The 25,506-nt window shown below is 39.5% G+C and overlaps 2 long non-coding RNA genes across 4 annotated transcripts in view; both read left to right on the top strand.

Annotated features, from left to right (window-relative positions):
• LOC121033148 (uncharacterized) overlaps positions 1-12,749 on the top strand; it is a 45,062-nt gene extending 32,313 nt beyond the window's left edge. For both annotated transcript variants that reach the window (XR_005791725.1, XR_005791726.1), the window contains exon 3: positions 12,471-12,749. This is a non-coding gene — a long non-coding RNA (uncharacterized LOC121033148). The remainder of the gene's footprint in view (positions 1-12,470) is intronic.
• Positions 12,750-13,191: 442 nt separating this feature from the next.
• LOC121033146 (uncharacterized) overlaps positions 13,192-25,506 on the top strand; it is a 90,621-nt gene continuing 78,306 nt past the window's right edge. For both annotated transcript variants that reach the window (XR_005791724.1, XR_005791723.1), the window contains exons 1-2: positions 13,192-13,483; positions 19,294-19,384. This is a non-coding gene — a long non-coding RNA (uncharacterized LOC121033146). The remainder of the gene's footprint in view (positions 13,484-19,293; positions 19,385-25,506) is intronic.

Genomic DNA, 25,506 nt, shown 5'->3' with positions numbered 1-25,506 from the left:
CATTTTAATGAGGTCTTAAGAAAAAGATCACATAAATATGTCATTCCTCCATCTTGAAGCAGAAGTTTTATCCCCTTTTAATAAGACTAATAAATAATTCAGACTTTGAAACCAGGTCATTAGATTGGATAATTCACGTTTCAGTATTCTGTGAAAGAACATCATCTTACTATTTCTCAAAAAAACACTTTTTTCAGCACAGTCAAGATAAAATTAAATGAACAAACTGTATTTGTCTGGGAATTTTCACCCACTCACTTTCCTGAATTTTCTTCAAATTACAATCAGGGAACTAGAGTTTCTACTGCCTATTTTCCATTAGTTATGAAAAAAAATTTTTTTTTAACCATTACTGCCAAAAGTGTGACTGAACATCCAGGTCACTAGAAATTTACAGTTCTAAAACGTGTGTGTGTGTGTGTGTGTGTGTGTGTGTGTGTGTGTGTGTGTGTGTTAAAATAACTTTTCACTATTCAATTGAAATTCAGTATTTTTTTCAATAATTACATTGAAAAGGAAGAAAAGAGCTCTTAACTTTCATAAACACGTGAAATAAATGTAAGAAAAAGCCCATGTCAACAGATATAATGGAAAGAACATGTAAACAGTAATATCAAAATGATGAACATTAATGGACCACTTAAATGAGCTCATATGTAAAGGCTGCAAATTAGCCTTTCTTGAGAGCCTACTATGTGCTTTGTAACTTTCATATGTTTAATAATAATTGCTCTCAATCTTGTGAGGATCTTATTTCTATTGCTGAAGAAACAGACTAAAGTAATTACCTTACATAAAGTCACACAGGAAAGAATTGGTTGGGTCAGGGTTCATGTCCACTTTTGCTGAACCCCAAAGTCTGTGCCCTTTGCACTTCATCATTCTGTAACATAGGTGAGTGCATCCATTCCAATCTGTATTCATTTCCTAGGACCTTTGTAACAAAGTGCCACAGATGGGTGTCTTAAAACAACAGAAAGTCATTCTCTTACAGTTTTGGAGGCTAGAATTCAGAAATACAAGGTGTTGGCAGGGTTGTGCTCTCTCAAAGGCTCTTGGAGAGAATCCGTCCCATGCTTTTCTCTTAGCTTCTGGGGTCATAGGCAATCCATGGTGTTCCTTGGTGTAGAGCTGCTCATCACTCTGCTTTTTTTCTTCTGTGGTCACATGGCATTCTCCCTGTGTGTGTTTGTCTTCAAATGGTCATCATCCTTTTATAAGGATGTCAGTCAGAATTGATCCAGTACTCCCCCCACCCCCCGCGACCCCCTGATCCCCAGCTCAAGTATGACCTCATCTTAGGTATTTATTTAATAATTTACTCATTTTATTTTATTTTATTTTAATCCAAGTTAGTTAACATACAGTGTAATAATGGTGTCAGGAGTAGAATTTAGTGATTCATCACTTACATAGACACTCAGTGCTTATCCCAACAAGTGCCCTCCTTAATGCCCATCACCCATTGAGTCCATCCCCCAACCCAACACCCCACCAACAACCCTCAGTTTGTTCTCTGTATTTAAGAGTCTCTTAATGGTTTGCCTCTCTTGCTGTTTTTATCTTATTTTTCCTTCCTTTCCTCTATGTTCATCTGTTGTGTTTCCTAAATTCCATATATGAGTGAAATCATATGATATTTGTCTTTCTCTGACTGACTTATTTCACTTAGCAGAATATATTCTAGTTCCATCCATGTTGTTGCAGATGGCAAGATTTCATTCTTATTGATTGCCAAGTAATAATCCAACTAATTATATTTTTAATTTCCAAAGGTCACATTCTGAGGTCCAGGGAGTTAAGATTTCAACATATCTTTTTGGGGTGACACAATTCAACCCATAACATTATATAATTTGGGTTTTCTCCTCTATAAAGGCTCTATTTCAACCATTTGCTCATGAATAAAGGTAGTATTAGTGTTGAGGAGGAAAAGTTTTCCATTACCCTTCAAAGTTCTTTTGGCTGGTCTAAAAATTAAGTTGACATGAGACAGATTAACAGTAGCAAATGAAATTTGATTACTTATGTACAGAGGCTCTGTAAGAATATAAGGCCCACAAACAGTTAGACAATGGAGGCTTCTATGACTTCCAGAGCTAAGGACAAAAAGGTAGGGGTGTGGGACCTCAAAGGGAAGACAATCCACAAGAAGATAAAAAAGAGTAAATATTTGATAAACAAATGTTGGCTGGGTCACACAGGAATAGTTGGACATAGAAAGTTGGACATAACAGACTTTGTTGGACATAACAGACTTTGCAAAGCTTCTCCTTGTCTACCATACCTACTTTATATACACTGTAGTTATCCATTACAATAGCTCCTTTCCAGAAGCAGGTCCTCTAACTAAATTCTTTCAGGCAGTTAGGGGGAAGATCAAGGGTTCTTACTGAGCCTTATGTTTTTTTGTTTTGTTTTGTTTTTTAATTTTTTTTTAATGTTTATTTATTTTTGAGACAGAGAGAGACAGAGCATGAATGGGGGAGGGGCAGAGAGAGAGGGAGACACAGAATCGGAAACAGGCTCCAGGCTCTGAGCCATCAGCCCAGAGCCCGACGCGGGGTTCGAACTCACGAACCGTGAGATCGTGACCTGAGCTGAAGTCGGACGCTCAACCGACTGAGCCACCCAGGCCCCTTGTTTGGTTTTTTAAATATCAGCCTAAAATAATCCATCTGCCAAAGAGACATATTGCAGGGTGGTGATTTTGCTCCCCTACATTAGCTAAAAATTCTAACGTAAAATTAGCTTACACAATATTCTAAAAATATGGTAAAATTATTATTGAAAGAAACCTGGTTTGTAAGTCTTAAATCTGTATTAGAATCATATTATTGAAATATTTCATTTCAATGGATAATTTTTATTTGTGTTAAATTTTTCACACGTTAAAACATACCCAGGAGTTATTGTTATCACATTAGAAGTAATTGAACTACATTAATTCCTCCAAAAGAATCTCACCAAAAGTGATTTCAGGGTATTTAAACAATGCATTGTGATGACAACTAGGTCTTTTAGAATGTAAAGATTACCTACAATATACTGCCCTTTTTGTAGACTCTGAAGCATGACTAAAATAAGTGTGGAGCTCATCTCAATGCCAAGTCTAATTATTATCACTTAAATATTTAAAGTTTTATTGTTTCATTGCTGATGGTTCTTCCAGAAACTTCTAGCTGCTCATTGACACTAGATATACGTGCTGTGTACTAATGTTTTATTTCTTTGAATAAACAGTAGATTTTTTTTGAGAGAGAGAGAGAGGGAGCACAAGCAGGGGAAGGGCAGAAAGAGGAGGACAGAGGATCCAAAGCAGGCTTTGTGTGGGCTTTGCATGGGCTTTGTGCTGACAACAGCGAACCCGATGTGGGACTGGAACTCAAAAACTGCAAGATCAGGACCTGAGCCCAAGTTGGATGCTCAACTGACTGAGCCACCCAGGTGCCCCTGCATAGATAGTAGATTATACCAAAGATTAAGACAGGGGTATTTCACAAATGCAAATAAATACAGGATGATTTTGATGATTAAGGTACCTACTGTATTCTTTATAAAAGGGAATGTCTACGGAATTTGAATTCCCCTGGCTGGAACAATGATCTCTCTAGACTATAGCACAGGGCCCCTTTCAGGTGTCTAAAATTATCAAGAGGGACAAAGTCATAGTTGCAAAAGGGCACACATTTACATGTGCCTTGCATAAATCATTTTGCTCATGCTGCAGTTCTGTTACTTCTGTGGTTTCATTTCCCTTAACTTACTATCGATCACCAACCCCCTTCTTCCAGAGTGACAGTTTTAATGTGAGGCAATATCATTTTCTGGTTATCCAAGTTGTTCTTCTAAGATTCCAGACATATGGAAGTTCATCCGTTTAGCAAAAGTAACCCGACTCCTCCCCAGGCCCTCCAGCTTTTCAACTGAGGAGTGCGAACATTTCTATTTAAAACGTACATGCTCGGCCTGAAGCTCCTAGCCTGCTTGTAGGCAAGTCCACTTTCCTCCCCAGCTATTTCTGAGTATCCTTGGGGTGGGTGAGGGTTGCTTATCCTTTCCACATTCCACTCTGGTCATCACTTCTCCCCTCCCTCCCACCACCCTCTGGGCTTCTTTGTCATTCATCTCTGCCATTTCACAAATATTTCTCCACAACTTGCCCCTCTCTCTGATCTGATCTCTTCCCCTCTTACACCATGTGCAGAGCCCTTTCTCATATTTCTCAAAGGATGTAGAGCATGGAGGCCATGTTAAACAAACTTTATCAAGGCTTGAAAATAACACAAAGGAACTATTTTACAGAAAAGGGAAACTGAAGCCAGGATTACCTATTACTGTCAGTAGCATCCATTGGCCACACCCTTCAGTTGGGGTTTCCTTGGGCCATCTGTTCTCTATCCGCCCCCCCCCCCAGATCCCCACCCCCAGCCCACCTCTGTGTTGTCTGAGCCCACTTCCTCCTTTTCAGTTGCCCCACCTCCACCACCTTCAGGTAAAGGAAACAAATCTAATAATTAAGAAGAAAGAAAGAAAGAAAGAAAGAAAGAAAGAAAGAAAGAAAGAAAGAAAGAAAGAAAAAAAGCTGTTCTCCAAATGAAGACCCCCTGCCCTTCTCTTACATCCTTGAAAGGCACATTAATAACAGCATTACATTCTCAAACAGCACCTACCAACCCATCCCAGTCTGAACCACAAGCATTGGGATTACTCAACTGCTAGCTCTCCCTGAGAACAATGGACAGAAAGGACTCATGAAAGGTCCCTCCTGGAACAAAATAAAGGTCTCTTTCAAGCTTTTGTGCAGAATGCAGACACTGCTCCAGTTTTACATCAGCACTTTAAAATTCTTCCTGCTACCAATATGTGTCAACACTACCTACTGAAGATCTATTATGGGTTAGGTACTACCATGTTAGTGACGTGAGAGGTTCCAAAGAATAAGGACTTTCCCTGGCCTCCGGAGCTTCCATCAGTGGGACCACTCACTGAAAATGGATTCCAGTCCTGGTTCAGTCGTGTGTTAGCTGTGTGTCCTCGGATAAGTCACCTGAACTCTCAGAACTTTTGTAATCTCCACCTTTCGAATGGGGAGGAAAATACTAGCCTCCGATATGCTTTCAGGGTTTTGCAGGAAGTGAGAATATAAGAAAGTAAGCACTTATAAAATTGTATGCAAATGCACACTGTTATGATTACTAAGTCTCAATCTATCCTAAGAGATTCTTAGGATGAGCAGTTGTCCTGTGGAAAGTAGTTTTTGTGGATTCTGGGATGTTTCTGGAAGCTGGTTGGAAGTTGGAAGGAAGAAAGAGACACCTTTGAACACAATCATATATAATATCCAAAGTTATTATGCCAGGGTCCCAGTGTATGGAGGTATTAAAAATAAAATAACAATTAAACAATTCTTTAAATGAGATACAATAATAATTAAACTCCAAAAGGAAGCCCAAGGAGTGAACTCTGTAGGTGAGCACCGAGCATAAAAATTGGAGCTCCAGTCTCCTGGGTGCAAAACCTTCCAATATCAGCAAGACTTCGATGGAGATACTGAAATTTTCTTTGCCTCTATTTCCTCATTTGTAAAAAAAAAAAAAAAAAGGTGCCATTACAGCTCCCATTTCATAGTATTTCTGTGAGGATTAATTAAGCTAATACGTGTAAGGCCTGTAGAAGTTTACATGAGAAATGGCATAACACAACAAATGTTAACCACTGTTATATCTGGATAGTTTAATGATGGTTTGCCCCAGATTTGAGACTTTTCTTTTTTTTTTTTTAATGTTTACTTATTTTTGAGAGAGAGAGACAGAGTGCAAGCAGGGAAGGGCAGAGAGAGAAAGGGAGTTACAGAATCTGAAGCAGGCTCCAGGCTCTGAGCCGTCAGCACAGAGCCTGATGCGGGGCTCCAACCCGCGAACCATGAGATCATAACCTGAGCCGAAGTCAGATGCTTAACTGACTGAGCCACCCAGGCACCCCTGAGGAGACTTTACTACTTAAGGTCAGAATGCTTAACTGAAACCTTTGAGTGTGATGATTGTATTTTATTTGTTTATTATTGTTGTTTTAAGTAAGCTCAGTACCCAGTGTGGGGCTTGAACTCACAACCCCAAGATCAAGAGTCACATGCTCTACTGACTGAACCAGGCTGGCACCCCTATGATTGTACTTTATGTGTCTGCTAGTGAATGATATGAACTAACCCCAATAATCCTTCCCTTCTCATTCTACCTTGCAAGGTCCTTCAGCGTAAGCTGTTGTACATCTATTGATTACTGTTGGACAGCTATAAAACGTCTCAGTTTTTATTCACTCTCTCCTCATTTGTGCACCAGATATCATGCTGTCACTGTGGCTCTCTTTGTAACAGTATTCCTCTTGTGTCTCCAGAGACAGGGCTGAGAAAGAAGTAGAATTGTCTTAGAAACAAAGCTTTCATTGAATATTCTCAAATGCTGTGTATGTATGTGTGTGCGCATGTATGTGTGTTCTCTGTTGTTTTGTTGACTCATATCCAGCTGGTGGTCAGCTTTTCTTCCTAGACTTTCTTCCTTGGTTCCATCTGACCAATGCTTTCCCGGTTTGTGTGTTTATGGAATTTATTCGTTCCTTATCCACAAAAATCTACCTCTGTAACCTCAAAATGTATGTGGGTGTGCCTGTCAGGGACGAACAGTAGAGCGTTGTGTCTTGGAGCCAACCTATACTCCGTACGAGATCCCAGGACAAGAGCATTTACTCTGGGCCAAATGTCATTTACAAATACAAAAAGCTGGTCCCTTAGTTGAATGACCTCCAGACTCTCTGGGGTGAGGAAACGGGCAAGGTTGGTAGGCAGTTTCAGGTTGAACCTGTTTGGTTTCTTTTCGCTGTGGCAAGGTGACCACGGTTTAGGGTTTTGCTTTCCCTGCTCTGGAGTTTGAAAGCTTCCCTGGTGAACTTGGAGGTGAATGAGGTAACTGTCTCACTTTATCCTAACAGGGGCTGCTTTGTAACCCAGACAGCCAGTCTAGTATTCTAGCGAGCCAGGGGCATGTTCTCAAAGAGACACACGTACTCGCGAGAGCATCACCTTCCCTGTGCCAAAGTACCTGGTGAGCTTCAGAATCGTAAATCAGCCGTATGCAATGCCAACAAAGGGAACTAACCTGTGACTCAGTATTTTTAACAGAATGCAAGAACCTGCGATGTGTTTGTCTGCTCTGGGATCATCTGGAACCCTCTTTCACAACACTGGTGCTGAGAAGCATATGCTTTCTTGCCTTCCTTTCCTGTTTCTAGAACTCCTTTGATTGGCATTTTCCAGGACTACACCCCCCCTCCCTTCCTTTCTTCTTGTCTTTAGTTTTAACTTTATAGCTCCCTTTTTAAAATGCACATTATGTTCATACAATATGTGGTGTATTTAGAAATTTTATCCTGCTTTTCTTTAAACTTAGTGTATTTTGAGCATTTCCCCCATGAAATTAAACTTTTTTGGAAACATAACTCTTGATGATTATACAATATGAGAACTTATGTACTATGATTCTTTAACTGTTATTTTTTTTTTTTTTTGACATTTGGACTGTCACTTTTCAATATTGCATTTAATTCAGATGTTGGCTAGCTCTTTTATCTGTGTGGGATGACTCCGGGCAAGTCCCCTGCTAACTATGACACAAAATTTTAAAAAGCCGTATTAATTGATAAATTAATAAAAGTGTGCCATTCAGGTAGGTCTGCTGTAGGGAAGAAAAATATTTTTCCCCTATCCATCTTAGTTTTAGTGGCTGGGCCCTGCAAATCAGACTGACAAATTGATTAACAAGAGAAAAATGGAGGTTTACTAACGTGTGCATTGTACACGTGGGAGTACTCTGTGATGAGTAACTCAGAGAGAATTTATTTAGCATTTAAAAAAATTTTTTTAATGTTTATTTATTTTTAAGAGACAGAGAGAGACAGAGTGAAAATGGCAGAGGGGCAGAGAGAGAGGGAGACACAGAATCTGAAACAGGCTCCAGGCTCTGAGCTGTCAGCACAGAGCTGGATGCGGGGCTCGAACCCACGAACTGTGAGATCATCACCTGAGTGGAAGTCAGAGGCTTAACTGACTGAGCCACCCAGGTGCCCCTATTTAGCATTTTAAAAAATATTTATTAATTTTTGAGAGAGAATGGGGGTGGGGCAGAGAGAGAGAACCCCAGGCAGGCTCTGCGCTTTCAGTAAGGAGCCTGACATGGGGCTCGAACCCACAAACCATGAGATCTCGACCTGAGCTGAAATCAAGAGTTTGATGCCTAACCAGCTGAGCCACCCACGTGCCCCTATGTAGCATCTTTTTTTTTTTTTATATTTTTTTTAATGTTTATTTTTGAGACGGGGGAGACAGGGTGCGAGTGGGGGAGGAGCAGAGAGAGAGGGAGACACAGAATCCGAAACAGGCTCCAGGCTCCGAGTTGTCAGCACAGAGCCCGATGCGGGGCTTGAACCCACTAACTGTGAGATCATGACCTGAGCCAAAGTAGGATGCCCAACCAACTGAGCCACCCAGGCGCCCCCTTATGTAACATCTTAATAATAATTCTGTAGAATAATTTTGTGGAAATGTGACAAGACAAAAGAAAATGACTCTGAGCTCCTAGTGGTGGCAAATTGCAAGAAAGCAAATAAATCGGGAAACTAAGGAAGATAAAGGCTAGTTAATAAAGTTTGTTATGTAGATTCCTCTGGCATCATCTCCAGGCTGATAAGGGCCTAGGGTTGTCTCTGGGGGTTAATTTCTCTCCTCTCTGGTAGAGATGGGAAGGAGGGGAGCACCTTTACAAACTGATGCCTTGCTTTTTGGCAAATGGGGGGAAAGCAGAGAGCTTTTCGTGTATCTCTTTGTTCTCAGTGGTGCTCAGCTCAAGATAATCCTTATGCCAAGTGGCACATTTTAGGGCACGTCCTACTACACTTCACTGTGCTTAATGCCAGTCATCTTCACTAGTGTGGGATCCTCTTCTAAGGAGACTTCTGCCTCTGAGGGCCAAACTTAACCGTCCTCATCTGAACCCATGAACCCTCCTGTACCAGTCACAACTGACAGAACCAGGTGGACACCGAGCCAAGTGCAGGCCAGAGGCAATGGTATGGGCCAGTGGGAGAGGACAGCTGGGGCAAACTGAGAAACCATGAAAGCAGGAAGCAGTTACCTGAGGGAGGTAAAGGTGAGAAGATGCAGAGAGAGAAGCGATGAGGGAGAAAACACAGTGGGAGACAGAGAGCCTGGAGATTTGAGTTTCAAACCTGGTTCAGCCTCTTGACCTTGAGGAATTTACTTAATTCCTTCAAACCTCACTGTTCTCACCTGTAAATGGAGATAATCACACTTAGCTCATAGGCTTTGGGGGAGGATTAGAGATAGTGTTTATAGAGGGTATATGACAGAATAGGACCTCACCAAATGGTAGCTATTACTAAGCATAAAAGTATCTTTTAGAAAGGAAATAAATACAGTAGCATCTCCTAAAATCATCACTTATAATAAAGAATAAACTGTATGGAGGAAGTAAAGAGTTTATACAACACAATAGCTAGATTTTAAGTTCTTAAAACATAGCCTGTTTTAATGACATGTTTATAGTCGGTACTTAGCACAGTGCCTGACAAATCTTAAGTGTTCAGTGAATGCGTATTGCCTTTAGCAAATAGCTTCAAAGCAAGATTTTTCTTGGACTCCAGTACCACTCAGATACCCAGTTGACTGAGCATTTTTACTGATTTAATCACCCTGCCATGACTTGCCTCATGTAACTCACTGAGCCCCTTGCATGAGGAATCACTGCTACAATTCATTTCACTCTGAGAGGCTGGGGTTTATTAGGTCATTTTTTTTTTCCTTCAGTCTATTCCCCATTCCTTTTCATTCTCATTTGCTCTGTAGTTTCTACCATGTTTCACAAGCTACAAACAAAAGGCCTTTCATAAAAGTAACTTCCTACTGTAACTTCTCCCCCCGAAATCTGCTGAGAAGACAAAAAACAATCACAAAAGAGATGAAAACACAAGCCAGGCTAGTTCCCCAAATCTTTAATAGGATACTAATATTGATATTAGGTGAAAAGTTTCCCCAAGGTCCTGGAAGTAACCCTTCACTCAAGGAAGGATGAGCCAGGGAGGGAGAGGGAACATTTCCATATCAAAGAGTGTGAGGTATATAAACACCTGTTGTTTTTGTCTTCTCAGAGCCACAACACTCGCTACTCCAGGGAGCTGGTCTTCCCAGAGCCCATAGGATTCCCATGGGAATGATGATGGGGGTAGGCATTCCATCCAATCACAACTCCCCAGCCATGTTAACGCAATGAGATTGGGCACTGACCCAAGCAAATCCAATCTCATTTATTTCAAGGGATTTGATATATGAAATATTGGGAAAGAGAGGGAGTCTCTCATTTTTATACCATGAATTATATGGTTATACATATGATTGGTACTACCAGGAGTCATATTTTCTACACGTAGAATGCATTTATTTGTATCAGAAGAGAATTAGGTCACATAGGGGAGCAGAGAAAAAAAAAAAAAAGCAGAGACAAACATAACCTGAGAGGTAAAGTGGGAAATATAATCTTGATGACATCATTTAAACACCTGAATGCAGCTGTGACTAAACCCTTTGTTTGGGAGAGTGGATCCTAAGAGTAGAAAATGAGTGCTAACGTCCCCACCTCCACCCACTTCTGGCTCCAGTCTTGATAAGCTGGTAAAAATGTCTTATTAAAGAAAGAGGGGGGGCGCCTGGGTGGCACAGTCGGTTAAGCGTCCGACTTCAGCCAGGTCACGATCTCGCGGTCCGTGAGTTCGAGCCCCGCGTCAGGCTCTGGGCTGATGGCTCAGAGCCTGGAGCCTGTTTCCGATTCTGTGTCTCCCTCTCTCTCTGCCCCTCGCCCGTTCATGCTCTGTCTCTCTCTGTCCCAAAAAAAAAAAACTGAAGAGCAGAAGCATGCGCTTCCGTTAAAAATAAAAAAAAAAGAAAGAGGGAAGTTACTGTGCACAAATACAAGGAAGGAGGGGATGAGGAGCAGAAGTGGAAAAAGAATAATGAGAGAAGAAGATGATCCAGTCCTGTGATAGGAACCCTTCCTTATAGCTTTTCAAATTTTAACCAGATTCAAGGAAAGGTCATTAAATATCAATGTCAGTCCATTTCTGGGAGAAATTTTTTTTTAATTTTTTTAAAAAGGGTATGTAGTTTTGTATGCTCATAGTTTTGTATCTATGACATATGGAGAAAGAGAGATACAGGATTTAGTTGATATTGTGAAGTCTTTGATCTTTTATAGGTCCTGAAGTTGACTGGGGACTAAACCAATTATTTAGATCTTCAAAGGTCCAAGAGGCCTTAGCTAACATCTGAATTATAGATATGAAAAGAAAGAGGAAGATTCAAGACACACATAAATGTTCCTAGGGAAGAGAGCCAATATATATATATATATATATATGTATATATATATATATATATATATATATTCACAGTTGATAAAAGAAGATTCTCCTGAAAGAAGAAATCTAAATCTTCAGGTTAAAACAAGACATCAAGGAGTGGCTGAGTGGCTCAGTCAGTTGAGTGTCGGACTTCGGCTCAAGTCATGATCTCATGGTCCATGAGTTCGAGCCCCACATTGGGCTCACTGCTGTCAATGCAGAGCCCGCTTTGGATCTTCTGTCTTTCTCTCTCTGCCCCTCTCCTGCTTGCCCACATGTGCACACGTGTGCACCCTCTCTCTCAAAAATAAATAAGGATTAAAAAAGAATACATCAAGAAAACAGTGACAAGATCAAGACAAGATCAAAAGTGATCAAGGTCAAGACATATCCTGACGAATTTCAAGTATGAAAAACGTGTTACAAGCATCCAGGAAAGACTTATCACCTTTAAAGAAAAATAATATATATCAGGCAAGCCTTGGATGTCTATCCACAGAGACACTAGAAACAAGGTAATGGAGCAATGTTGCAAAGAAAAAAATATGATACAGAATTCTTAGCCTAGCCAGGATATCTTCCAAATGTAAAGCCTTGAGAAACACAATCTTAAATATGTAAGAGCTTTGTAAATTTTAGTATTAATAAAATGTTTCTGAAAAATCTACTTAAAAATAACCCTGCTATCTGAGAGAATAATCAAATTTAGAATTTATAAGTTAAGAAGCTACAATGGAGATAGATTAGCAATAAATACTGTAGTCTACTAAACAGAATTAAATAGTTTAAAACTGTGGTACCCATTGCTCCTGAATATTGTGATTATGGCTTCTGAAAGAAATATGTTTTTATTATTTTATTTTATTATTTTTAAAAATATTTATTTAAGTAATCTCTACACCAATGTGGGGCTCAAATTCATGACCTCGAGATTCTCTCAGATAGCAGGGTTATTTTATTTTATTATTTTTAAAAATATTTATTTTTATGTTCCCCTTCCTCCCCAGGATCCTCTGAGAAGGTGGAAAAGAAGCCGAAAGACAATTCAATGGCAAGAGTGCTGGAAAGTGGAGAAAGAGCATAGACCACAAAGTTGGAAGTATTCATGGAAGACAGAAGAGTTTGCAGGGACAAAAAAAAAGTAAGTAATACCACAACCCCAAATATCAGAAGTAAGAGAGATTTTTCCCTGGGGAAGCATCTGGAGAGGCTCTACGCTCAGAGACAAGAGATCTAGCACAGTGGGGACACCTGGGTGGCCCAGTCAATTAAGCAACCGCCTTCTGCTCAGGTCACAATCTCATGGTTCATGGGTTTGAGCCCCGCATTGGGGACTGTGCTGACAGTGCAGAGCCTGCTTCAGATCTTCTGTCTCCCTCTCTCTCTGCCCCAACCCTGTTCTCTCTCTCCCCAAAATAAATAAACATTAAAAAAAAAATTAAAGGGGCTCCTGGGTGACTAGGTTGAGCGTCAGACTTTGGCTCAGGTCGTGATCTTAAGCTCCTGGGTTCAGGGCCCGTGTCGGACTCTGTGCTGACAGCTCAGAGCCTGGAACTTGCTTCAGATTCTGTGTCTCCCTCTCTCTCTGCCCCTCCTCTGCTTGCACTCTGTCTCCCTCTCTTTCAAATATAAAATAAACATTAAAAAATTTGTTTTAATTAAAAAAACATCCAGCACACTTGGAGAGGGGGTGACATCAGGCCAGGTCTAGCCCTTGAGGGGACTGGCAGCTTCTATTTCCTTTCCTCTTGGAGCTCTTGGAACCCAGCTACCTCTCCGAACCCAGAAACCGCTCTGTAAAAAGCACAGGCCACGTGGGAAGGCCACCTGAAGGTGCTACAGTCAACAGACCCAGCTAAACTTCCAGCCCCCAGCAAGCGCCCGAGAGTGAGCCATCTGAATGACACAGCCCTCGGGAAAGCTCAGAGGAATCCGAGTCAGCTCACCTCTCACAGAGCAGAAGCCTGACCCAGCAGAGCCCAGTCAGCCCACAGAATCACTGGAAATTGTACAACCGTATGTAAGTGTTGAAAATACTGATAATGAAAGAGAATACTATAATGAATACATATTGAGAGCTGAAAAGGGAAGGAGACTTAAAAGATATGGAAGGAATCAAGACAGCAATATACTTTAAAGTATTAATTATAACCACCAGAAAAACAAACCCAGAAAATCTTAAGTTATTTCTGGAAAGTGGGACTACGGGTAGGAAAAATTCAGAAAGTAGTTTATATTTTTTATTATACACTCTTCTTTGTTTTTCTTTTTTTTTTCTTTTGCCATGTAAGTCTACTTCCTTATGATTATTATTTTTTAATTTTTTAAATGTCTTTATTTTATTTTTGAGAGAGACAGAGCACTAGTCGGGGAGTGGCAGAGAGAGAGAGGGGGGGTGACACAGAATCTGAAGCAGGCTCCAGGCTCTGAGCTGTCTGTCTGCACAGAGCCTGATGCGGGGCTCGAACTCAACAGGCTGTGGGATCATGACCTGAGCTGAAGTTGGATGCTTAACTCACTGAGCCACGCAGGCGCCCCTACTTCCTTATTATTTTTAAGAAACCTAGTTAGAAAGTTATATTTAATGCATAAAAATAAAGGAAAGAAATAGAACAAAATAGTTTCTTCCTTTTAAAAATTTTATCAATTTATATTATTATATATAATAAATATAAATAAGTATAATATAAAAATATTTTAAAAATCAATTTATAAGTATAAAGACTGATTAGGTGAAAATACAAAACCCAACCACCTGTACACTGAAAATAAAAGATGTCAGAAAGACTAAAAATGAAAGTAGGAACAAAAGTGTAGTCAGCCAATTCAAGAAAAAGAAAGTAATGGCGAGATGTTTAATTTAAGGCAAAAAGAAATACGTAACACAAAGAGGTTCACTTAGTAATAATTAAAGATATTTATGCACAATTAATAAGTAAACATCATGGAACTTTATACAACACATAAAGCATCAAAATATATGAAGCACAAACTTCAAGAGGTAGAATAAGAGGCAACAAGAATATAAAAACTGAACAATTAACACCCTTTTCTCAGATAGTATTAAGAAAAACTAAGAGAGGATAAAATAATGACTAAAAGGTTAAATAGGTATGTGTTAAAGACTACGAGGGGCACCTGGGTGGCTTAGTCAGTTAAGCGTCTGACTCTTGGTTTCAGCTCAGGTCACAGTCTCATGGTTTGTGACATCAAGAGCCCCGTGTCGAGATCTGCACTGACACTGTGTGGCCTACTTGGGATTCTCTCTCTCTCTCTCTCTCTCTCTCTCTCTCTCTCTTTCCATCCCTCCCCGACTCATGCACGCACACGCGCTCTCTCTCAAAATATATAAATAAATAAACATTTAAAAAAAAGATTATGAAAAAATAGAAGAAACTTTTCTTGCTCTTAACAAGAGTTTAGGGAAAGGGGCAAGGAGATGATAAACTTTGCATTTATACATCTTTAGTATATTGTCATACTTCATATAGCAAACATTTATACATTATTGTTGAAATATGAAAAACATCAAATAGAGAAAATTTAGAACAGTTTATAAACCTGGGTACATTTTCAAACACATTTTCTTTGAAAACATTAAGAAATTATTACTGTGGTTTACTGTAAATATTGCACAAAGAACACCTCAAAAATATCCCCAAAGAAGAGAGTATGGCCTGCCTTTTTCTTCTGACAGCAATATAATTTAAAAAATGTAATAAAAAAGATAATTAGCAATAAAAGTGACTGGGCAAAGCAAAGCTCAACAGATTGGAAATTTTATGATGATCAGTAGAAAAGAATAAAATAGTAGTAATAATAATGATAATAATGGAAATAGTAATAATACAGATCAAAACACATGAGGCAAAATATACCACGAGGAAACTTCATGACCTCCAATGCCTTCATTCCTTATCAAGGAAAAGGAAGAATTTTTCAATAAGTAAACAACTAAAAAAGTTGTTTAAAGAATGACAAGAATATTCCAAAGAAAGAATAGCAACAAAGCAAATGAACTAGAAAACGTGTTACATAACTAACCAGTTCTTAGAACACAAGAACTAAACAAAACCTACCCCAGGAAGTGTAATAAATGTACTTAGGCCATCATGGGAAAAATTGGGGAAAGCATAAATACACAGAAAACAAGGAAGGAGGAAAATCCAGACCAGCCCCACCATTCCACCTGCTAGTCTGTAACTCATGGTAAGGACTCCATTTCTTCAGGTGCTTCATTTGTGAGAGTTACAGTTCAGGAGACTCTGGAATTAACCCTTATAGATGAAAATGCTGAGCAGTGAGTGGAGAGTAAAACAATAGCCATATTGATAGGAAGTCCTAGGGGCAGGATGTTTCTGTGGTAGTGCTTAAGATTAAGAGACACACAGTAGTTAGTAAACTAAGAAAACCTGACTTCCAGCAACAGGTTTTGTTATGGAGAAAGACGAAATCCTCATCTGATTGGCTGTCCGTCAACCAGACGCTCAGGCACCATTTGAAATGGTGGATGAAGCTACAATTGATGTGATCAGCAGTAGACAAGAGGCATCTGCTCAAAGTCAAACAGAAAACTGTGCTACTTCTTTATTCTGGAGTATGATGTCATTATCGTATTCTTATGTTGGGAAAATATGATTTAATTCAGCCACATCTTCGTAGGTTTTCCTGAACATCACTTTTATTTCTCTATAGGAGATAAATTATCTGGTATATGTGCATAAGCAAAGTGCATTTCTTTTGGTTTTCTTTCATTAAGTTCAATGGTCACAGTAGTAAAAATCAACAAGAAAAAGAATCCATTCTAAGAAAATGCTACTTTTTCCCGTAAGTAGTGTGCTCATTCAACTTTTTATAATTTCATTAGGGTTAACAACAACATTTATATGCCTTTCTTCACAAAATAAAAATCAATGTTTTCTTTGTATCATTATTAAAACTAAGGTTTAATTCATAATCTTCTGTGTGTGTATATAGGTCTATGAAAGAAAAAAACACGTAAGGGAAATTGATTCTAGAATCTGGATAGTCGTTCCTACATATTATGGATCTTCATGTTCAAATACATTTCTAGTTTAAATTCCAAGTATTTTGGTTATTTAGAATTTAGAATTTTGGGGCACCTGCCCGGCTCAGTCGATAGAGCATGCAACTCTTGATCTTACGGTTATGAGTTCAAGCCTCATGTTGGGTGTAAAGATTACTTAAAAATAAAATCTAAAAAAAAAAATTATTTAAAATTTCATTAGTAATTATGTTAGAGTATTGGGCTCTGAAAATGTGCTGTATATATTTTCCACTCTTAAATTTTCTCAATAGTTTCTTTCTTGCCTGATAATAAATTCCACTGACACTGGAAAGGTATCCATGTGAAAGGTATAACATTCAATATGCAGCTATTGGGGTGCCCAGGTGGCTCAGTCTGTTAAGCATCCAACTTCAGCTCAGGTCATGATCTCACGGTTTGTGGGTTTGAGCCCTGCATTGGGCTCTGTGCTGACAGCTCAGAGCCTGGAGCTGCTTCGGATTCTGTGTGTGTGTGTCTCTCTCTCTCTCTCTCTCTCTCTCCCTGCCCCTCCCCAACTTGCACTCTGTTTTTCTCTCAAAAATAAATGGACATTAAAAAAAATTTAAAAAAAAAATTTTTTTTTTTTAGTGTTTATTTATTTTTGAGACAGAGAGAGACAGCATGAACAGGGGAGGGTCAGAGAGAGAGGGAGACACAGAATCTGAAACAGGCTCCGGGCTCCGAGCTGTCAGCACAGAGCCCGATGTGGGGCTCGAACCCACGGACCGCGAGATCATGACCTGGGCTGAAGTTGGACGCTCAACCGACTGAGCCACCCAGGCGCCCCCCCAAAAAAAATTTTTTTAATGCAGCTATTAAGGTATTTTGTTCATTTTATTATCGTAGCCTCCATAATCTACCTTATTTGTTTCCTGTGTGATTTATGAAAGACTGAAAAACATATTTTAAAATATCCTATGTGTCAATATTATATCTATTAATTTCTGTTTTGGTTATTATATATTTTGACACAATCTTATTCACAGTTCAAAGGAATATGAAGTATACGCTTTATTAACATATTCGACAGTGGCTTCCTTTCAGGAGTAGAACTGGGTCCATGGCCAGAGCAAATGCAGAACTACACTTTTAACTTTATAATATTCTGTATTATCTCTGCTTCCCAACCCTGTCCATGTTGTTTCTATTTTTCAAAGATAAAGAAATAAGCAAAATATAAAATAAAGTAAAATAAAACAGTCATTTGTATCTTAATGCTTTATGCTTTTACCTCTACGCTGCATGATATTGGTATGATATTTCTTGCTTTATGTATTTATTCTTTGCATAGGATTGCCTGATAAATATTTGGCCATCTTACAGTTTATATCAGAAACTATAGGATCATCCAATGTTACAAAATTTGTTACTATAGGGGCCCCTGGGTGGCTCAGTCTGTTGAGAGTCTGACGTTGGCTCAGGTCATGATCTCGCAGTTGGTGAGTTCCAGCCCCACATCAGGCTTGCTGCTCTCAGCACTTAGTTGGTTCGGATCTTCTGTCCTCCTCTCTTTCTGTCCATCCCCTGCTCATATTCTCTCTCTCAAAAATGAATAAAACATTAAAAACAAATTTTAAAAAAAGGAAAGAAAATTTGTTACTATAACATTATATTGTTAAACAAGGAGGCCGTCGGATTGAAGTGGCTCTCAAGCCCTGTGGCCTGCACAAGCAAACCAAAACCTAATCCTGGAAATACTTCAAGGTACAAAATTGAAACCTAAGGACAGCCAATCACAGTCAAGTAGGCTTTCCGATATAACCAATCAATGATTTCCTTTCTTTGCCTTTGCACTGTATGTAAGTCTTTCCCTGAGCTTCCTGATGGAGCGTCCCTAAATACTTCTTGTTTGGCACTGACAGATTTGAATTGATTTTTGCTCAAATGAACTCTTAAATTTTTTTATATACCTCAAGTCATCTTTTAACAATATTAATAAGTCCAATAAGTCTTTTATATTTATTTATTTTTGAGAGAGACAGAGTGTAAGTGGGGGAGGGGGCAGAGACAGAGACAGAGACAGAGACAGAATCTGAAGCAGGATTGAGACTTAGAGCTGTCAGCACAGAGAGCGACCTGGGACTCAAATCCACAAACTGCGAGATCATGACCTGAGCTGAAGTGGGACATTTAATAGACTGAGCCTTCCAGATGCCCCTAATGTTTATTTATTTCTGAGAGAGTGAGCCAGGGAGGGGCAGAGAGAGAGAGGGAGACAGAGGAACTGAAGCAGGCTCAGCACTGACAGCAGAGAGCCCAATGCAGGGTCTGAACCCACGAACTGTGAGATCATGACCTGTGCCCAAGTCGAATGCTTAACTGACTGGGCCACCCAGGCACCCCTTTATTTTTTTAAGAATGACCCCTATAGTTCTAAAAGAACCTTTCTTTTTTTTTTTTTTTTTTTTTTTAGTAGGCTCCACACCCAATGTGGGGCTTGAACTCACAATATTCAGGTCAGCGGTTGCATGCTGTACCCACGGAGCCAGCAAGGCACTCCTCCAATACATCTTTTAAAAAGCAGTATATGCTAGAGGGCATTCAATACAATTCAGAAAACTAGGAAAAGAAAGACACTGTCTTAATCATGTTACTTTTACTCTTTTCTGTCACTTAATTTTAGGGTGTCCCTATTTACCATAGAGTTGGAGATGGATGCTGTCTTCTGATTCAGTCTGGGAATCTTTATCTTTTCATAGGAAGTTTAACCTATTTATACTCATTGGTATAACTAATATGGCGATCTTTCTGGTTATTTTCAGGCGATTCAAACAAATCTGCATTTCTGTAAATGACAAAGCCAAAAGAGATATGGAGCCCTCCTTAACTCTCCAACTCTATTCAAGATAAAAGGTATAGACTTTTGCATTTCTTAAACAATGGGTTCCCTTACCTTTACTACTCTAATAATCCAGGGGGTTGTTACTTAAATATTTTTATATCATGTGTCTTTTCCTTCAATAGCTCCATGAATACAGGTACAAAAATTCTTCATAAATAGCAAAGAGAATTCAACACTTAAGAAAAGGATAATATATCATCACAAAGATATGCAAGAGTAGCCTAGCAGTCAAAAAATGAATCAGTGTAACTCACTGTATTAACAACAATGCAAAGAGGAAAAATACTGTATGAACATTTCAAAAAATGCAAAAAAGGGCACATGTTTGATCTTGTATTACAGTCCCACTAACACCTGAAGCTCTGTTTTTTGTTTGTTTTTAGTCTATTTTCTCTCTGCTGTTCAGTTGGGTAATGTCTTTTTTTTTTTTTTTAATTTTTTTTTTTGAGAGAGAGAGAGAGAGAGAGAGAGAGAGAGAGAGAGAGAGAGCACAAGCAGGGGAGGGGCAGAGACAGAGGGGGACAAGAGGATCCAAAGCTGGTTCCACACTGACAGCAGATGAAGGGCTCAAACTTGTGAACTGTGAGATCATGATCTGAGCTAAAGTCAGCCACTTAACCATCTGAGCCACCCAGGTGCCCCCAGTTGGGTGATTTCTTTTGTTCTATCTTCAAGTTCACTGAGTGTTCAGCTCATCTCCATCCTGCTATTGAGCCCTTCTGTGAGTTTTTTTTTTTTTTCATTTTGGTTATTGTATATTTCAGCATTCCCCGGCTAAAATAACAATACAGGAAGGAAAAGATTGTAACCCGCAAGGACTAAAGGTACAGGATGGGAGGCAGACAACAGATATCCAGGAATGTTCACAATGGGGGAAACTTATAAAGGAGTTTTCACTACCTTAGCGAAAAAGCTGGGTCCGCTCCCAGTTTTTGGCACAGCAAGATGTCAAGGAGAAGTAAGATGATTCTGTCTAGAGAAACTGAGAGGATCAGGACTCATAGGCACCAGGTAAGGTCCTATAGAATACAGGTATCATATGCAGAGCCCGGGAAATGTACACCTTTTATCTTGGGAAGTGATCCCAGTGGTGGGAGGCACTGAAAAGAGTGAAATAGGGTGACAATTGCATTTTCACTGTGCTGGGAAATTGGAGTTTAATCTTGCTGGAACATCTTTGAGGAGCCATATATAATTCACCTCAGATTTGTTCACTGGAAGGATAGAAGAAGAGAATATTCATCAATAAGCTCCCTACCCCAATGTCCAAGGTTGTCCTGTGGCATGCTACGTCTCTGTACTTCCAACTTGCATGGGTTTCCCAATGGCCAGGCAGCAACTCGCTGGTGGCTGCAGATATTGAAGCACTTATGAGCAAAAATCATGATGTATTCATAATCCTGAAGATCCCTCTGGCCTTAAAATTCCATGACCCCAGTTATATCTTCCCACTGACCATCCAACCACACCAAATGGTAACCCAGGTCAAATGTTTGCACTTTAAAACAGTTTCCTTAGGAAATCTAAAACACGGAACTTACAATGATTCCTTTTCCAATGTATTTTTACCAAAAGAATAATCTCTGGGAAGAAAATCTAATGGTGTTACTTTTCTATTTCATGTAGTCAAAAATACCTAGAGTTTGAAGTACTAGAAAATAAGTTATGAGTCTGAATATAGACTCTTACCAGACTGGGTAACAGCAAAGACAATTTAAGCAAAAACACAAATAAATGAAACATATGGTAAGGACCCTTTTAATGCAATTTCCCCAAAACTTTTTATGTTGAATACTTTTAAACTTACAGAAAAGTTAGAAGAATATTTCTGTGTGTGTGTGTGTGTGTGTTTAAGTAATTTCTACACCCAGTGTGGGGCTCAAACTTAATGCCATCAGTCAAGATCAAGAATCTGAGTGCTGTACGGCCTGTGCCAGCCAGGCGCCCGTCCAAAACCTGCAGGGATAGCTCAAAGATCTCCCTGGTACCCATTCCCTTGATTCACGAATGCCTAACATTTGGCCACTACTGCTTCCTCTCTCTTTCTCTTTCTCCGTCTGTCTCTCTGGATCATTTCTCTGAATCATTTGAAAGTAACTCGCAGACATCACTGCACTATATTCCTAACCACTTCATCCCTAACTCCTAAGAAAAAGGACCTTTTCCTGCATATACCATGATCATATACAAGAAGTTTAACATTGGTATAATATTATCTAATAATCATTTACGATGAAAATATTCAAAATAACAGCAGTAGAGGAGGAGAAAATATCTTCTTCTACCCATCTTAGGTTCCCCACCTGGGACCCAGTAAATTAGACTGGCCAAAGACAGATCAACAAAAGAACAAAGAGAAATTTGTTAACATGTATGCTGCTCGTGTCTGCATGGAAGCACCTACCATGAGTAGTCCAGAAGGGTGATTAAAACTCAGGCTCATGTACCATCTTAGGCTAAAAAAGGAAAAGTGGCTTTGGCTTTTGGGCGGGGAAGGCAAGTTGTGAGAAGGTTACCTTAAACTGTGGTAAACTAGGGTTGTTTAGTAAGGTTTGTGATGCAGATTTAGGTCAGCACTTTCTCCTTGGATAAGAATTGGAAGAGACTTCCTCTTCCTGCTATGGGAAGGGAGAGGCATCTTTACAAATGGAAATTTCCATTTCTTTTACAGAAGGAAAACGTGTGCCTCATTTTTCAAGCTTTTCCTGCCTCTGCTATTAGCTCAAAGGATCCACCCCAATATATGCCTCTGTTGGCCTCTATTGTGACAGAGTCACAGCCAAAAATCCTGTTTTCCCAATTGTTCCATAAACACTTTTTTTTTTTAATTTTTTTTTTTTAACATTTTTATTTATTTTTGAGACAGGGAGAGACAGAGCATGAACAGGGGAGGGTCAGAGAGAGGGAGACACAGAATCTGAAACACCCTCCAGGCTCTGAGCCGTCAGCACAGAGCCCGACGTGGGGCTTGAACTCACGGACTGTGAGATCATGACCTGAGCCGAAGTCGGCCGCTTAACCGACTGAGCCACCCAGGCGCCCCCAAAAACACTCTTTATAGATTTTTTTTTTCCTCTTTTTAATCCATGACCCAATCTAACATCATGTACTGCTTTTAATGGTCATGTAGCTTTTGTTTCCCTTAATCTTAGTGTACTGCCTTTTCCCTTCCTTTTTTTTTTTTAAGTTTATTTATTTATTTTGAGAGAGAGCCTACATGGTACACACACAAGTGGGGGAGGGGCAAAAAGCGAGAGGGAGAGAGAGAATCCAAAGTAAGATATAACATGTAGAGTTCAGGCCTATTGTTTTATACGATGAGTCAGAATTAAACTAAGATTAATCACTTCAACTGAAGTGTTGGGTGTTCAGCATCTTTTAGTGGACTCCTATGTTTTCTTGACTTGTTCCCATGCACCTTTATTTGTTTTTTAAGTTTATTTATTTATGTTGACAGAGAGCACACAAGCATGAGGAGGGGAGGGGTTGGGGGGGGGAGAATCCCAAGTAGGCTCCTCATTGTCACCTCCAAGCCCATAGCTGGAAGTAGGGCTTGATCCCACTAACCAGGAGATGGTGACCTGAGCCGAAATCAAGAGTTGGTCACTTAACCAACTGAGCCACCTGGCGACCCTACACGCACTTAAGTGTTTAAAAAACACTTTCTTAATTGCTGCACCAATAAGATGACAGTGATCCAGGCCCACCTTTTGCTTTTCCTACTCCAAACCTGAAGTCAACCAGGGAATCTATCCCTTTCAGAGGGAATAGATTTTGGATTACTGTGTTTTAATGTATGGCATTTGTATGCTGCAAAAAAAAAAAAAGTAGTGCTGGATAGGCTGGAGAACTGTGATGATTTATGTCATGATCTACTTTCTCCAGCAGGTGTCAATTACATTATAGTTGCTAATTATAGAAATAATCTCTAACAATTGGTTTTAAAAAAGATTAGCGTCAGCCCTGTTAAATTAATTAAACAAGGAGGCCATTAGGCTGAGGTGGCTTTAATGCCTTAGTGGCCTACTTAAGCAAACAAAACTAACACCTGAAATACCTAAGGTTAAGAAATAAAAAACTTAAAGACAACCAATCACAAACAGCCAACTAGGCTTTAAGCTGTAGCCAATCAAATAATTTCCTTACTTTGCTTCTGTCTTTATAAAAGTCTTGTCCCAGCTCCTGTGGGTGAAAAACTCCTAAGAACTCCCAGTTTGGCACTGTCTGATTCAAATCCGTTTTTGCTCAAATAAACTTAAAATTTTTAATATGCTTCAGTTTATCTCTTTAACAGCCTTAACGTCGCCTGTGTAACTTTGACAAAATACTTGCTCACGGGTTTGATATAGATTATTCAGTTATGAGATTCAGAGGACATATTTAAAAAACAGTTTGTATTCTGGGGTGCTTGAGTGGCTCAGTTGGTTAAGTGTCCAACTTTGGTGCAGGCCATGATCTCAAGATTTGTGAGTTCAAGTCCCGCATTGGACTCTGCTGTCAGCACACAGCCTGCTTTGGATCCTGTATCTCCCTCTTTCTGCCTTCTTCCCTTTCCCTCTCAAAAATGAATAAAAGTTAAAAAAAACCTTTTTTTTTTAATGTTTATTCATTTTTGAGAGACGGAGACAGAGCATGAGTGGGGTAGGGGCTGAGAGCGAGGGAGACACAGAATCTGAGGTAGGCTACAGGCTCTGAGCTGTCAGCACAGAGCCCGATGTGGGGCTGGAACTCATGGACTGTGAAATCATGACCTGAGCTGAAGTCGGAGGCTTAACTGAGCCACCCAGGTGCCCCTCAAAAATAAATAAACATTTAAAAAAATTTTTTTTAAATAATTTGTATTCCAAATGAATGATCTTATTTTATGATCTTGAAATGTTCTTCTAAGTCAATGTTACATGATTTTGCAGTGAATGGCAGTGACCCCTACTGGGATTGGTCATGTAATCGTTCACTTAATTGAATGATTCATTGACTATGACACTTAGGACAATTATTTCTGCTACATTATGATATTGTCTGTGTAATGCAGTGACTGAGCTGTACCTAATGCATGAGAAATCCCTGAGAGCTGAGTCATGAGAGCAACTGTACAAACTCTTGTTTGTACATGATTTTAGTAGTCTGAATATTTAAGGAGTTAACAATAACGTTTCAGACATTTGCCCATTTACCCAGTTTACTTTTTCTTTCTTGGGGAAGGGGGATGGGAAGCTATTGATTTCTTACTGCATGGAGGAATTAGGAGAACACTCTACTTTAATGACACCATTGCTGGATACACATATGGCATCTTTTCAGTCTGAAAACTTTTTAAGCTTTTTAGAAGATTTGTCTCTGTTAGAGATACTGATGAATCTAAGATCCCCCTCTTTTAAAATCCACTTACACTTGAAAAGGGTATGTTTTTGTTTGTTTTACGTAAAATAAACATAAAATTTATGATGTTAACCACTTTTAGTTGTGCAGTTCCGTGGCATTAAGGGCATTCACACTGTGGTGCAAAGAAGAAGGTGTGGCTTGAAGTGGTGGTCTTTGCTTGTTCGGATTCTGTCAGTCACAGGGGGAAGACTGCTAGAACATACTTTATTATGGTTTACATACAGCAAAGACAGGAGTCCAGGTACATAGCATCCCATCCTAATTGGTAGGTACTACTTTAATGTGAACAAATACTACGTATAAAATAAGGAAACTTTAAATAGAAATAACTTTTAACTGTATAAACCAACATAGAAATAGACAACAAAATCTTTTTGAATCTAATACATAAATGGATAAATGATATAAACAATTCATAAAATATAATAGTGATCCTAGGGGCGCCTGGGTGGCGCAGTCGGTTAAGCGTCCGACTTCAGCCAGGTCACGATCTCGCGGTCCGGGAGTTCGAGCCCCGCGTCAGGTTCTGGGCTGACAGCTCAGAGCCTGGAGCCTGTTTCCGATTCTGTGTCTCCCTCTCTCTCTGCCCCTGCCCCGTTCATGCTCTGTCTCTCTCTGCCCCAAAAATAAATAAACGTCGAAAAAAAAAATTTATAATAGTGATCCTAGTAACATGAATAACAAAAGAGCAAAAACTTTTGTGTTTTTTTTTTTTTTAACATTTGTTTATTTTTGAGCGTGAGCGGGGGAG

Source organism: Herpailurus yagouaroundi, unplaced genomic scaffold, assembly GCF_014898765.1.
Source record: "Herpailurus yagouaroundi ecotype Mexico unplaced genomic scaffold, PumYag 142, whole genome shotgun sequence".
Taxonomy (NCBI): domain Eukaryota; kingdom Metazoa; phylum Chordata; class Mammalia; order Carnivora; family Felidae; genus Herpailurus; species Herpailurus yagouaroundi.
Note: the sequence above shows the minus strand (reverse complement) of the source record. Positions and strands in the feature narration are given on the sequence as shown.